The sequence below is a fragment of the Choloepus didactylus genome, chromosome 5 (genome assembly GCF_015220235.1).
Source record: "Choloepus didactylus isolate mChoDid1 chromosome 5, mChoDid1.pri, whole genome shotgun sequence".
Lineage (NCBI taxonomy): Eukaryota > Metazoa > Chordata > Mammalia > Pilosa > Megalonychidae > Choloepus > Choloepus didactylus.
In genome coordinates this window covers 85,138,227-85,151,723 of record NC_051311.1, presented here as the reverse complement: position 1 = coordinate 85,151,723, position 13,497 = coordinate 85,138,227, and the positions used below count along the sequence as shown (strand labels likewise).

At 36.1% G+C, this 13,497-nt stretch overlaps 1 pseudogene; it reads left to right on the top strand.

Moving 5' to 3' along the window:
- Window positions 1-5,269: 5,269 nt before the first annotated feature.
- LOC119535116 lies at window positions 5,270-6,721 on the top strand (annotated as a pseudogene).
- The last annotated feature ends 6,776 nt before the right edge of the window (window positions 6,722-13,497 follow it).

Genomic DNA, 13,497 nt, shown 5'->3' with positions numbered 1-13,497 from the left:
TCACAAGGCTTTTGTTTCTCTTGATAGCCAAGCATGTGTCAATGAAACTTCAGTAGACTATAAACAGACCACAAACAAGAAAAATTCATGGTTTGGTCTATGACCACTTGGAATAGTAACTAGGAATTGGATATGGGGTGGATAGGGATTGTGGAAGCAAAACAAATGGAAGAGAAAGCAGCCATGATTGATTGGTGGTGTTGTTTTGGGACTGAAGTACTGATATAATTGCTTCATGATAAATATAAAGTTCTCCCTCTCCATATCTGCAAGTCACCCTTAATCCTAACTGATTAAGTTATTCTTTCATCTCAGTGATAAAAAAGAGAGACACTAGAAATGTAATATCTTAACATAATCAAACTTGCTACTGAAATTGAAGAGTCAATTAAAATGAATGTAGAGCACAACATATCAGTATGTTTTGGAGAATATATTGCAGAAATATCAATATTTCTTCAAAATGTATTTTTGAATGCTGATTAGTTAAGAAATAACCAAAAAACACAAGAAAATTTTTAGGTGGTAATATCTGCTACCTTATAAAGAGATAACATCAGGTTTACCACTTTCAAATATATTAGACTAAATAATTCAAATTAACTTTCCAATTGAGAACAACTAGGAATTTGGGGAAGAGAGAGACATTTGCTTGAAAGCACTGCAGAGTCAAGATGGTAATGAAATCAGTAGCCAAGATGAGGGGAAATATGGAAACCAATAAAAATTGAGCCTGACAGTTGGAGATGCTTTTCTCCCAGGAGTTTTTATCAATTTCAGAAGAAGAGGCTGAGAGCCAAATAACTGAGCAGTAATTTTGACATTCTTACATAAGTAGGGAGTCCAGGGTGTGCCTGGGTATATTCAATGTCTGCAGGCATTCCTATGGGATACCAAGGGTTTACACTCTACAACTGAGGGTAAACTTGATGTATGCCAGTTCTCACAAGACTGATTTGCAGCTTTGAATCATCCCAACCCCCCAAACTGGATTTAGATGACCTTGTTTGCTCTGTTCCCACCTTCTTCAACCAAGAGACAAAAGAAATCTCACAACTTGATTGATATCAGTGCTTAAATTCCATTAACATTTTCAGATAGTTTCAATGATCAAATACATCAATGAAAATGAGAGAAAAATACAGACAATAGAAATGAATCCATAGAGAGCAAAATAATGAATTTAACAGAATTTAAAAACAGCTATTATTATGTTCAAGGTATGCAAAAACAAGACTGATAATGTCAATAAAGAAGTGGAATCTATGAAAGAACTATATGTAAACTCTAGAACTGAAACCATTCAAAAGAGGGGCTTAATAAAAGATTGGGGGAAGATGAAAAAGGGATTATTAAAATCAAATACAAAAGGGGTAGCAAGAAATAAGATAAAATTTAACAAAGGTCTATGAATACTGAAACTTTATATAATCATGTATCTATATCTATCTATCTATCTATATATATTTGGATGCTAGGGTGTTGGAATGGTTAGAAGGAGGCAAATGACAGGGTAGAACTATAGCCTGTAACATCCTTTGGGATTTTCTCAATAGCTGCTCATTGAATTGTGCCTTGAAGGTCTTAATCTTTCTGTATATACCTTGTGTTGCATAACAGGAAAGGGACTGAGACTGTGGAATTGTAATCCGTAACAATTTTTGAAAATACCTATATGACTGCTTGTTGAGCTGTACATCAAAAGTTGACACCTTTCTGTATGTATGTTATATTTTACAATAATGGATATGGCTGAAGTTGTGCAACTGTGACCCATGACATTCTTTGAAATTCACTCTCTAACTACTTGTGAAATCGTACTTTAAAAGTTACCATTTGTGATAGTTAAGTTCATGTGTCAACTTGGCCAGGTGATGGTATCCAGGTGTCTGGTCAAGCAAGCACTGGTCTAACCATTACAGCAAGGACATTTGTGGCTGGTTAACAAACCAGAAGGCTGGTTTATTAAATCATCAATCATTTGGCTGCAGCTGTGACTGACTACATCAACAATAGGTGTGTCTTCCACAATGAGAGAATTCAATCAGCTGGATCTAATCCAATCAGTTGAAGACTTTTAAGCAAGACAGAGGACTTTCACCTACTTCTTCGGTTGACCAGCGAAGCACTTCCTGAGTTCATCGAAGTTGCCAGTTCGCTGCCTGAGGAGTTCATCAAACACGTTCATTCGAGTTGCCAGTCTGCTGCCTGCCCTACGGAATTTGAACTTGTGCATACCCACAGTTGCATGAGACACTTTTATAAATCTTATATTCATAGATATTTCTTGTTGATTCTGTTTCCCTAGAGAGCCCTAAATAAATGCACCACTATTATGTATATATGTTAAAGTTCACAATAAAAAAATCAAATACAGATTAGAAAAGGAAATATCCAGAATGAAATATGGAGAAAAAGAAAAATATATAAAGAAGAGTGTCAGAGAAAGAGGAAATTCAGTTGAGAAAATCAAATAAACATTGTTATGGATTGAATTATGTTCCCTCAAAAAAGATGTATTCAAATCTTAATCTCTGGCCCTGTGCATGTGAATTTATTTGTAAATAGGATCTCTGAAGATATCACTAGTTAAGATGAGTCCAAACTGGCTTAGAGTGAGCCCTAATCCAATGTGACTGGTGTCCTTATAAGGAGAGGAAATTTGGACGTTTGTAAGAAACACACACACACGCACACACACACACACACACACACACACACAGAGCTATGTGATATAGGCTGAGACTGAAATATGCCACAAACCAAGGAACCTCATGGATTGCTTGCCACTGCCAGAAGCCTACCGAACTCAGAGGAACCATGGTCCTGCCAACACCTTGATTTGGACTTTGAGTCTCCAGAATTGTGAGATAATAAATTTCTGTTTTCTAAGCCAACTAGTCTGTGGTAATTTGTTACAGTAGCTCTGGGAAACTAAGACAAACATGTAACTGAAATCCCAGAAGAAGAGAAAGAGAGAACTAGAGAATAAAAGATAAGGAATATTTGAGAAGATAAAGGCAAAGAATTTTCAAAAAATGATTAGAAGCTTCAAACCTCAAATTCTTCAGAATCCCTAAAATCCCTAAGTAGGATAAATCTAAAGAAACCATAGTGAGTTGTAAAATAACTGCTGAAACCCAAAAATGAAAAGAAGGAGGCATAAAATTACACACTACTCTTAAATGTAACCACAGTTACACTGAGAATTAGTTTCTTGGTGAACAAAGAACAACAGAATTAGATTTTCGAACTGATGAAAGAAAAGAACTGCTGACCTAGAATTTAATGCCTTTCAAAAGCATTCTTCAAGAACGAAATGAATGTATTCCCAGGCCACCCAAAAAACTAAACTGAAAAATTTTATTATCAGGAAATCTCCACTAATGGAAATTACAAGGTTGTTTTTTAAAGAAGAAATAAAATAATCTCATTTAGAAGCTTGGAAATCAAGGAATGAAAAAAGAGATATTGCAAAGGTAAATATATTGGTAAATCTAAATATATAGTGACCATATGCAACCATAATTATCATGCTTATTTGGGTTGAATATATACACATTAAAGTACAAAAATTAGTGTTACAGTGTTCCTGCATTTTTGGGGGATAATGGTAAAGTATCAAGTAACATTATACTCAAGTATGCATGTTGTAATATCAACAATAATCATAAAACAATATATAACCAAGAAATGAACAGAGGAATAATACAGGCTAATAAAAATAGTTAATTCAAAATAAGGCAAGCAAAATGGCAAAAACAAAAACAATACATGTGATGGTTTGAAATTGTATGTACCCCAGAAAAGATCATGTTTCCTCTTACTGGAGTCCTTTATAAGATGATAAAAAACAGAAAGAAGACACAGAAAAAAAGTCCCATTTATGCTGAGAGAGAAAAGCCAGAGAAGCTCAGAAAGAAAAGCCAGAGAAGCTGAGAGAGGACACACAGAAAACAGAAATGACAAAAACAGAGAGAAAGCCACTGAAGCCAAAAACTGGAAGCAACAAAACCAGGAAGAGAAAAAGGAGACCAGCAGACATTGCCATGTGCCTGGCCATGAGACAGAGTTGCTGAGGATCACAGGTAGCCTGTATTTATGGAGAAAGCATCACCTCTTGATGCCTTGATTTGGACATTTTACTGCCTCAGAACTGTGAACTTGTAAATTAGTAAATCCTCATTGCAAAAGCCAACTGATTTCTGGTATACTGCATTTCCTCAGCTTTAGAAAACTAAAACAACACAAAAGGCAGAACAAACGGAACAAAATATTGATAAATTAAAAAAAATTACAGTGAATAGAAATAGATTAAATACTTCAATTAACATCTATTGCTAAATAGATGATAAATATACTGTTTTCTAGGGAAACATATAAAAATATGGAGAGAAAAATGTTAACCTAAGTCATAGGAAAAGATATGTCATCCAAATTCTAACCAAAAATAAGCTTGTGTAGTTATATTAATAATTGACAATGTAGACTTTGAGGGGGGAAAAAGCAAATTAAAATTGAAGCGATGGCATCTGATGAGAAAACAACATTTAAATTCAAATGGAGAATACAAACATTACAAAAATATAAACATATAATATCTTAGCTTTAAAATATTTTGAGTAAATATCAACAGAACAATAAGAAAAAATGGATACGTTTACAAATACTACTGGAGATCTTAGCTCACTTTTGCCCAAAATTGATAGAACTAACACATGAAAATATTTATGAGTATATATAGGACTACAATTTTACAAATATAAATATATTAAATAATTTTTATGCACACAATACTGCCCTCAATGGCTACAAATCAAATAATTTAAAAAAAATTAAATATTTTTTATGCACAGAATACTGCCCTCAATGACTACAAAATGCTCATTACTTTTGGCATACTAGCAACAAGCAACATACATACAAAAATTGAACCTGCCCTCCTACCCCCGCCAGAGCGGAAGCGGAAGTGCAAGACCACGGGACGGCGCCATCTCTTCAGGGGGTGCCCGGGTGACTGAAATTCATTTTCGAGTCAATCCGAGTGGGGCCTTTTGGGGCCCAGCGCAGACGACCTGTGGTTTTTCCCTGGCTGCTAGTAAGATTGGGAAAAAAAAAAAAAAAATCTCAAACACCAAAGAAGAAAATACTATGATGTTCCTACGTGTGGATTTCCTTTTATTATTCGTTGTGGGATTTACTGTGCTTCTTGGATCCAAAGCTTTGCCTGCTCAGGACCCTGCCTGGCCATGAGGGGAAAACAGGAGGAATGGCTGCAGGTTTGCTTGCAACCTGTTCGCAGGACTCAGTGACCGTTAAAGAAGTGGCAGTGGACTTCTCCCAGGAGGAGTGGGCATTGCTGGACCCTGATCAGAAAAATGGGTGCAGGGATGTGATGCTGGAGAATTTTAGGAACCTGGCCTCAGTGGGGTATCTCTGCAAACAAAGCCTAATCAAAAAGGTGGAGCAGAAAGAGCTGAGGTCAGAGGAGAGAATTCTCCTAGGCACCTGTGCAGACTGGGAAACTGAACTTATGTTGAAAGGTGTAATTCCTATGCAGAATGTTCCTGGGAAAAAAAGAATCCAATGGCATAAAAATGGCACCAACTCAATCTGGCAAGAAATCCTTGGAATGTAATCATTATGGAAAATTCTTCAGAAAAGACTGGCACCTTACTAGTGTCTAGTAAGAGACAACTGCAAGAGAGAGAAATGCTATAAATGTAAAGAATATGATAAAATTTTCAGCCATCCCTCAACTCTTAGGAGTCATGTCAGTACTCACACTGGAGAGAAAACTCTTGAGTTGAATGATTACAGAAAAGCTATCAATCAAGAGTCATCCCTTTAGAAACACTTAATAATTCTCATAGGAGAGAAATCTTGAGTGTAAGCAATGTGGTACATCCTTCAGCCTACACCCTTCCTTTGTGGTACATGAGCAAATGCCTCTGGGGGATAAACTCTAGCAATGCAGTGACTACAGAAAAACCTTCAGCCCAGGGTCTTCTCTTAATATCCACAAAGATGTACATTCTGTGGAAGAAGGCTTGGAATGTAATGAACATGGGGAAACTTTGACTGGTCCCTTGTCCCTTCAGAATTTGTGAGAACTCACATTAGAGAGAAAACCTGTGATTGCAGTGACTGTGGAAAAACCTTTATTTTTCAGTCTTCTCTTAAGAAACACATGAGGTCTCATATTGGAAAGAGGCTTATAAGTGTAATCATTGTGGAAAGCTCTTCAGCCAGAGCTCTTATCTTAATGTGCATAAAAGAACTCACACTGGAGAGAAACCCTATGATTGTAAGGGATGTGGGAGAACTTTCACTGTTCCTTCATCCCTTCAGAAACGTGAGAACCCACACTGGAGAGAAACCCTATGAATGCAGTGACTGTGGGAAAGCTTTCATTGATCAGTCTTCCCTTAAAAAACATACATGATCTCACATTGGAGAGAAAACTTGTGAGTGTAATCAGTGTGGAAAATCCTTCATCTTGGCCTCTTATCTTATTGTGCACAAGAGAACTCACACTGGAGAGAAAACCTATAAGTGTAAAGAATGTGGGAAGGCCTTTATGAATTCTTCTTGCCTAAGTGCATATGTGAGAATTCACACTGGAGAGAAGCCCTATCAATGTGTTCACTATGGGAGAGCCTTCAGCACAAGCACTAACCTTATAATGCACAAGCAAATACAAACTGGACAAAAACTCTGAATGAAATGATGATGGGAAAGTCTTAGGTGATCCCCTATACCTTATTCCTCACTTTAGAACTCACCCTGGAGAGAAACCCTATATAAGCTATAGGGACAAGACTTTAGGCACAACTATTCATTTCTGTTCTGCTGGGACAAACTTTGTAAATCTTATGGTTCTGTGATTGTCTTTATACGCCTCTTTATTAGTTTTTTAAGTTTTTACCCTTTAAGTGCCAAAATAAAAAAAAAAAAGATCAAATTCTGGGCTATAAAAGGTCTCAACAAATTTCAAAGAATTGAAATCAGAAAGAGTATATTTTTTGGCCATTGTGGAAATAGGATAACATATTAATAACAATCAGATAATATGTAAAGCCCAATATATACGGAAATACAAAAAATACTTTTGTTCCATTGGTCAAAGAAGAAATTACAGTGTAAATTAAAAACTAATAAATGTAAAATAGAAGCATAATGATATTTAACATATTATAAATTAAATTAGGGATTTAGCTAATGCTGTGGTTAGATGTAATTTTATAACCCTAACTTCATACCTCAGAAAAGAGAAAGACTGAAAATCAATAAGCTAGCCATCCATTCAAGATATTTAAAAAATTAATTAATTAACTACAAAAAAATAGAAAAAAGAATATAAATGCAGAAATTAAAGTATAGTGAATAAATATGGAGGAGCAAAAAACAGGTTGGTTTTGTGAAAGACGAATAAAATTGACAAGTTTTTGGCAAAACTGATCAAGTAAAGGAGAGAAGAATCCAATAACCACTATCAAGAATGACAAGGGGGGTAACCCTGTTTACTAAGACAGCAGAGAAATCTTTAGAGGGTATCAGGCACAACTTCATACAAATAAACTTGACAATGTAAATAAAGTGTACAAAATCCAGAAAAATAAGATTCATCAAATCCAAATTGAGAATAGAAAATATAATTGCCTAAAATGGCTGAATAATTGGATACATGATTAAAAACCTGGCCACAAAGCAAACCGGAACCAGACATATTCACTAGTAAATTCTATAAAGCATAATTTTTTAAACATCCACAAACTTCAGAAAAGTTGCAAGAACAATATAAATAACTTTTTCCCCTGAATGATTTGAAAATGAGTTACCAATCTGATGACCATTCACACCAGTACTATAAAATCTATTTCCTACAATCATCATCTCCTACATGATCATAATCTAATGATCAATATAAGGAAATTAACTTTGATACATTACTACCATCTAATTCTCAGACCCCAAGGAAGTTTCAACTACTGTCCCAATAATACCCATTAGGGCAAATGATCCTGTTAGAATCATGCCTTGCACTTATTTAGCATGTCTCCTTAGCATTCTCTAGTTTAGAATAGTTGATCAAGTTTTCAAGACCTTGACATACACATACGAAGATTAAGGGCCAATTATTTAGTTATTTCATAAAATGTTCCACTATTTTCTATGTTATGCTATTTCCTTATGATTAAATTTTAAATAAGCATCTTTGGCAGAAAGTGCTGCTGTAATTTTCTCATTATAGCGTATTAGGTGAGACATGTTAGTGATGAGTCTTCTCATGGTGTCTTCTAAGGTTCTTCACTTTTAAGTTATTCTTTTTCCCTTTGTAATGAATAAGTATTTTTAAGGAGGCACTTTGAAAATATGAAAATATCCTATTCCCGATTAACCTTTCAATTTATTCACATATTGTATCAGTATGAGCTGTAGGTTACCTGTCATATTAAATATTTTACACTCAGTTATTATTCTTTGAGTGTTGTTTGGGATTTAGAACAACCATGAGGTTACACTATAATTACAATCCAACACCACTTATTGCTTCTAGTTTTTTCTGTTCCATATTTGTAAACCCTTTATCCAACAGTGAGAAACTTGGTTCCTGTTAACTTAATATATTTCCTTTTTGATCAGTCCCCCTGTATGCAATGACTCTCATCTCTGCCATCATCTATTTCTCTACATGGATGCCCACCTCTCAGAATCCAACATCCTGAGCTAGGGTATTGTTCCCTGTTCCTGCATAGAAACTCTCCTCACACTGCTGAAACTCTAACCCTTCTAGACCTGTCCTCTTCTCATTGTTCTGGTTTTATTTCTATGTCAGATCAACCCTCCATATGTGGGCACTTGCCTGAACAACTCCAGCATGTTGTACTGGGTTGCCTCCATGTGTACATGTCCTCTTACCCCCTTGCAATCCAACATGCCAGAAAGTATCTTTCTGGCTATGCCCTTCTCACCATAATCAAGTTGATTCTCTACACTGGGCAACTGTAGATGCTTTCCTCACCCTGCTTGGCCTCTAACATCCATGTGTAGGTGTTAAGTGAGCCAATGTTTATATGCTCTACCTATCAATATCAAGAAGTATCAAAAAGCTTTAGGGATATAGGAAGTGTTATGTTGGTCAAGGGTAGAGAAATATACTAATTAGACAAAAAAGGGAGCCTAGAAACAGATTAACACAAATTGGATGTAATTTATTACAAAGTGAAATCGAACAGCAGTAGGGAATGGATTTTATTTTTCAATAAAAGAAAGAAAAATTAAATATTCACTTGAAAAAATATAAAACCATTGCTCACTTCATTCAGGAAAAACAATTATAGGTGGATTGCAGTTCTAAATGAGAAAGGAAAATCAATAAAGCAGTTACGAGGTTATATAAAAATATATATTTTTTTACATTGAGTAGAACACACAAACCATTCATAAGGGAAACACAATAAATTTTACTATATTAATTGTGAAGGTCACTATTCCGCAAAAAACAAAACAAAACAAGCTTCGAAGTCTGAAAATACAAAAAATAAATTTAAAAAGCCATAGAGTGGGAGAAAATATTTGCAACACAATAACAAAAGGCATTTAACCTGAACTTTTATAAGTAAGTATGAAACTAACAGCAATCGAATAAAAAAAAAAATGGCTCAGAAGGACCTTCATTCCTCAAAGATGGATTTGATGTAGTTTTTCCTATTCCCCCTGTTAAGTATTACTAAAATCTCTGGGCACTATATATAAATATACAAATTTATTTGGAAAGTTAGGGCAAGAAAGCAGACCAATTAGAGACCTCAGGACCCCAAAAAACTACATAGTGGTGTCTTCCCTAGGTTTTCATTTTGCCTTCTATTTCCATATTTGGAGCACAAGAAGCCTACAACCCAGAAACACTAATAGGCATAGACAAAACAGAATCCTCAACAAAAGACTACTCTCCTTAGCCAAAAGATGAAGAAGAGAGCAACATATGAAAACAGCAAAGTTTTAGACAATACCTCACTCTCCAGCCAAACACCACAAAATAAAACTGTGGCTATACCCCCACCCATGCCAGAAAAACCCAAATGGGGATCCAATTCATCTATCTCTGCAAGGCTCTAGTGAAGCATCCTAACAACCCTCCAGGATAGCATCAGAGAAGATCAAGTAGGGGCTGGGGCTTTCATTTCCCATGACCAGTAATAACCCTTCAACTCCACCCCCCCCCCCCACACACTTCTACCACCATATAATAATGCACCCCCCCCACCCCACCTCTGGAGAGGTGTTCCAGAAATGGAAAGTCAGGAACTTCACCATCTCCCAGGGATAACCAAACCACCCCTATGGCAGTGTTAGTAGAAGTAATGGGGAGCCAGAACATTCCCTCCTGCCCAGCAGTTTTGAGGAGTCCTCTCTCCAGCCCTGCACACTCCATGGATGCTACAGGGTAAACCTTGTCTTTAACCTCCACTTGGCAGTAACTGAGACAGTGCTGCCACTACCAGATCAAAGTAGTGTGAGGAAAAAAAATGAAAACAGAAGATAAAAATAAGATCAACATAACTGCTAAAAAATTTCCAACATAACATGCTAAAAATTCATAACATGCTAAAAAAGAAATCTCCAAGGAGGAGATTTCAACAATTAAAAAAAGAGAATCAAATAGATACCAACCCCACAATGACAGAGAAGTTAGAATTATCTGAGAGATTTTAAAACAGCCATCATAAAAGTGTTTCAATGAGAAATTATAAGTGTTTTGGTTCAGTAGAGTTGCTGGAGTGCAATACACCAGAAATGGGTTGGCTTTTACAATGGGGATTTATTAACCTACATTTGCAGTTCTTAGGCTGTGAAAATGTTCCAACTCAAAGTATCAAAAGGATGATACCTGGACTCTGAAGACAGGGTGCCAGCATCCTGGACACCTCTGTCATATGGGAAGGCACATGCCAGTGTCTGCTGGTCCTTCTCTCCCTGGTTTTGTTGCTTGCAGCTATTGGCTTCAGTGGCTTCCTCTCTGTTTTCTGTTTCTGTTTCCTCTCTTAGCTTCTCTGGGGCTTTTCTCTAAACTTCTCCAGGGCTTTTTCTGTGAGCTTCTCTTAATTTCATCTCTTAGATTCTGTACGTGTTTTATCCTCTTATTAAGAGCTCCAGTAAGAGGTTTATGACCAAGCTTGAATGATGTAGGTCATATCTCAATTTAAATAATCTAATCAAATACAGGTTTTTTATCTGCAGGAATGGATTAAATTTAAGAACATGATTTCCTGGGGTACATAACAGCTTCAAACTACCACAACAAGCGTACCTGAAACAAATGAAAAAATAAAAGGCATCATCAAAGAAACAGAAGATTAAAAAGAATCAAAAGGAAATTTTAAAACTTAAAAACAAAAGCTGAAATAAAAACTCAATAGATGAATTCAGGAGCAGAATGGAGGGGTACAGTAAAAATCGGTAAATAATAGAATATTAGAAAGTAACCAATCTGAACAAGAAAAAAAAAATGAAAAAGTCTCAGGTAGCTGTGGGATTATAGGAAAGATCTATCATTCATGTAGTCTCAGAGGGAGAGTAGAAATAGGGTGGGTCTGAAAAAGTACTTGAAGAAATATGGCTGAAATATCTCAAATTTGGCAAGAGAAGTAATAAACCTATGTGTTCAATAAACTGAGAAAACACCAAAGAGAATCAAAGATACCATGTCTAGACACAGAGGTACAAGAAACTCTACCCATATACATTTTATGACACAGATGAAATGGATTGATTACTCAAAAAACAAACTACCACAATGCATCCAATATAAAGTAGATACTTTGAATATTCCCCCAAATATTAAGGAATTGAATTTGTAATTTAAAAACACCTAAGAAAGAAATCTCCAGGCCCAGACGGTTTGACCAGAAAGTTATATCAAACATTAAAAGAAGAATTAACACCAATTCTGCCCAATCCCTATCAGAAAATAGAAGAGGAGGGGACATGACCCAATTAATTTTGTGAAGCCAGTATCACACTGATTCCAAAATCAGACAAAGACAGTACTAAAAAAAAAAATACAAACCAACATCCTTCGTGAATCTATACACAATCTATACAAAAACTCTATAACACAATATTAGCAATTAGAATTCAGCAACATATTAAAATAAACACCATGATCCACATGATGGTTTAATATTAAAACATCAATCAATATAATCCACCAAAGTAATGGCTAAAGAAGAAAAATCACATGATCATATCAATTGATGCAGAAAAAGCCTTTAACAAACTTCAGCATCCATTCATGATAAAAAGAAATGATGAGAAAAAATAGGAACAGATGGGGACTTCCTCAATTTGATAAAGAGCATCTACAAAAACTGACAGCTAATATTTTAATTAGAAGCACAAAACCAAATGATTTCCCTTTACCTAATATCAAAAATAAGGCATTCACTCTCACAACATTTTTTCAACATAGTGCTGAAAGTTTCAGTCAGTGCACAAAGGAAAAAAAAGGAACACAGATTAAAAGTAAAAAAATAAAACTGGACCTCTTTGCAGATGGCATTATTATCTACATAGAAAGCCCCAAGGAACCTACAACAATTCTGGAAGCTAAAAAGTAAATTCAGCAAGGTTATATGAAACATGGTGTTCTAGTTTGCTAATGCTGCCAGAATGCAAAACACCAGAAATGGGCTGGCTTTTATAAAGGGGTTTTATTTGGTTACACAGTTACAGTCTTAAGGCCATAAAGTGTCCAAGGTAACACATCAGCAATTGGGTACCTCCACTGGAGGATGGCCAATGATGTCCAGAAAACCTCTGTTAGCTGGGAAGGCTGATGTCTGCTCCAAAGTATGGTTGCAAAATGGCTTTCTCCCAGGATGTTTCTCTCTAGGCTGCAGTTCCTCAAAAAAGTCACTCTTAGTTGCACTTGGGGTATTTGTCTTCTTTTTAGCTTCTCTGGAGCAAGAGTCTGCTTCCAACGGCCATCTTCAAAATGTCTCTCATCTGCAGCTCCTGTGCTTTCTTCAAAATGTCCCTCTTGGCTGTAGCTCCTCTTCAAAACATCACTCACAGCTGCACTGAGTTCCCTCTGCCCCTCAGCTCATTTATATGGCTCCACTGATCAAGGCCCACCCTAAATGGGTGGGGCCGCACCTCCATGGAAATATCCAATCAGAGTCATCACCCACAGCTGGGTGGGGCACATCTCCAAAGAAACACTCAAGGAAATCTAATCAAAACTGATAACGTCTGCCCACACAAGATTACATCAAAGATAATGGCATTTGGGGGACACAATACATTCAAACTGGCACAATCCACCCCCGGACCCCAAAATGACATTATCTTTCCATATACAAAATACATTCAACCCATCACAATGTCACAAAAACTTAAATCATTTCAGTAACAATAGTTAAGTACAAGATCCCATTAAAATCAATTATAGGTGTGGTCACTCCTCAGGCATAATTTTCCTTTAGCTGTGGA